The 2,887-nt window shown below is 42.8% G+C and overlaps 1 long non-coding RNA gene across 1 annotated transcript; it reads left to right on the plus strand.

Moving 5' to 3' along the window:
- The first annotated feature begins 271 nt into the window (after positions 1-271).
- LOC116662472 lies at positions 272-1,873 on the plus strand. Its single transcript, XR_004318433.1, has 3 exons — positions 272-327; positions 1,084-1,117; positions 1,858-1,873. It is a non-coding gene; the product is annotated as an uncharacterized LOC116662472 (long non-coding RNA).
- The last annotated feature ends 1,014 nt before the right edge of the window (positions 1,874-2,887 follow it).

Here is a 2,887-nt window from a genome sequence, read left to right on the forward strand (position 1 = left end):
AGGGAAATTAATTGTGGTTTCTCAGTGTGTTTCCTAGTGCCGGTTTGAAGTTCCTGCAGTCTTTCACTGTAAAACCGAGTTGGAGCTCTTACCAACCCTATTTATGTATGGAGTGGAGTTTGCAACTGAAAAGTAAAATTTGTGTTCCCAACAAGCTAGTTGAAGGACGGCTTTTCACACACAATTATCTCTCAGAAATGAGCATTTGGAGAGACGCTCGTTCATCTAGCACAAAGGGAACGGGTTTGCAGGGAAACTTTCTCTGGTGTCTCAGTCTGTTTCTTGAGGCCGGTTTGACGTTCCTGCAGTTTTCACTGTAAAACCGAAGTTTGGAGCTCCGTACCTCCCCATATGATGTACTGGAGTGAGTTAGAGCAACTGAAAAGGAAACTTTGTATTTCCCAACCGGCTGGGTGAAGGAAGGCTTTCACACATACTTATCTCTTCAGAAATGAGCATGTGGAGAGACGTTCGGTTCATCTCAGCACCAGAGGGAACGGGTTGGCAAGTGAACTTTTACTCTTGGTTTCTCAGCTCTGTTTCATAGTGCCGGTTTGAAGTTCCTGCAGTTTTCACTGTTAAAATCGAGGTTGGAGCTACGTAACTCCCCATATATAAGTATGGATTGGAGTTTGCAAGGGAAAAAGAAACTTTGTGTTCCCAACAAGCTAGGTGAAGACGGCTTTCACATCACAATTATCTCTCAGATCTGAGCATGTGGAGAGACGTTCGTTCATCTAGAACAAAGGGAAAGGGTTATAGCTGAAACTTTTCTCTGGTTCTCAGTCTGTTTCCTTGTGCCGGTTTGAAGTTCCTGCATTTACACTGTAAAAACTTGTCTAGCTCGTACCTCCCCATATGTATGTATGAAGTAGAGTTTGCAAATGAAAAGAATCTTTGTGTTCCCAAAAAGCTAGGTGAATTTCGGCTTTCAACACACTTATCTCTCAGAACTAAGCATGTGGAGAGACGTTCATTCATTTAGCACAAAGGGAACGGTTTTCAGGAGAAATTTACTCTGGTTTCTCACACTGTTTCCTAGTGCCGTTTTGATGTTACTGCAGTTTTCACTGTAAAACCGAGTTGGAGCTCGTACATCCCCATATATATGTATGGAGTGCAGTTGCAATTGAAAAGGAACATTGTGTTCCAACAAGCTAGCTGAAGGACGGCTTTCACACACACTTATCTCTCAGAACTGATCATGTGGAGAGAACGTTTTTAACCTAGCACAAATGGAACGGGTTGCAGGGGAAATTTTTCTGGTTTCTCAGTGTGTTTCCTAGTGCCGGTTTGAAGTTCCTGCAGTTTTCACTGTAAAACCGAGTTGGAGCTCGTACCTCCCCATATATATGTAAGGAGTGGAGTTGAAAGTGAAAAGAAACATTGTGTTCCCAACAAGCTAGGTGAAGAACGGCTTTCACACACACTTATCTCTCAGAACTGAGCAAGTGGAGAGACGTTCGTTTATCTAGCACAAAGGGAACGGTTTGCAGGAGAAACTTTTACTCTGATTTCTCAGTCTGTTTCCTACTGCCGGTTTGTATTTCCTGCAGTTTCACTGTTAAAAACGACTTGGAGCTCGTACCTCAACATATATATGTTTGGAGTGGAGTTTGGAACTGAAAAGTAACTTTGTGTTCCCAACAAGCTAGGTGAAGTACGGCTTTCAAACACACTTATCTCTCAGAACTGAGCATGTGGAGAGACGTTCGTTCATCTAGCACAAAGGGAACGGGTTAGAGGGGAAATATTTCTCTGGTTTCTCAGTCTGTTTCCTAGTCCGTTTTGTAAGTTACTGCAGTTTTCATGCAAAAACCGGGTTTGAGTTCGTACCTCCCATATGTATGTATGGAGTGGAGTTTGCAACTGAAAGAATCTTTGTTTCCCAATATGCTAGGTGAAGGACGGCTTTCACACACACTTATCTCTCAGAACTAAGCATGTGGAGAGACGTTCGTTCATCTAGCACAAAGGGAACTGTTTGTAGAGTAAACTTTTTCTCTGGATTCTCAGTCTGTTTCCTAGTGCCGGTTTGAAGTTACTGCAGTTTTAACTGTAAATCCGAGTTGGAGCTCGTACATCCCCATATATATATATGGAGTGGAGTTTGCAAGTGAAAAGAAACTTTGTGTTCCCAACAAGCAAGGTGAAGGACGGCTTTCACACACATTATCTCTCAGAACAAATCATGTGGAGAGACTTTCTTTCATTTAGCACAAAGGGAACGGGTTTTGCAGGGGAAACTTTTTTCTGGGTTCTCAGTCTGTTTCCTAGTGCCGGTTTGAAGTTCCTGCAATTTTCACTGTAAATCAGAGTTGGAGCTCATACTTCCCGATATATATGTATGGAATGAAGTTTGCAACTGAAAAGAATCTTTGTGTTCCCAACAAGCTAGGTGAAGGACGGCTTTCACACACACTTATCTCTGAGAACTTAGCATGTTGAGAGACGTTCCTTAATCTAGCACAAAGGGAACGGGTGGGGGGGGAAATTTTTCTGGATTCTCAGTGTGTTTCCTCGTGCCGGTTTGAAGTTCCTGCAGTTTTCACTGAAAACCTAGTTGGAGCTCGCCTCCCCATATATATGTAAGGAGTGGAGTTTGCAAGTGAAAAAGAAACATTGTGTTCCCATCATGCTAGGGAAGGACGGCTCTTCACACACACTTATCTCTCAGAACTTAGCATGTGGAGAGAACGTTCGTTCATCTAGCACAAAGGGAACGGTTGCAGGAGAAACTTTTACTCTGATTTCTCAGTCTTTTCCTACTGCCGGTTTAGAATTTCCTGCAGTTTTCACTGTAAAACAGACTGGAGCTCGTACCTCAACATATATATGTTTGGAGTGGGAGTTTGGAAGTGAAATGTAACTTTGGTTCCCAACAAGC

Source organism: Camelus ferus, unplaced genomic scaffold (assembly GCF_009834535.1).
Source record: "Camelus ferus isolate YT-003-E unplaced genomic scaffold, BCGSAC_Cfer_1.0 contig1296, whole genome shotgun sequence".
In the NCBI taxonomy this organism is placed as follows: domain Eukaryota; kingdom Metazoa; phylum Chordata; class Mammalia; order Artiodactyla; family Camelidae; genus Camelus; species Camelus ferus.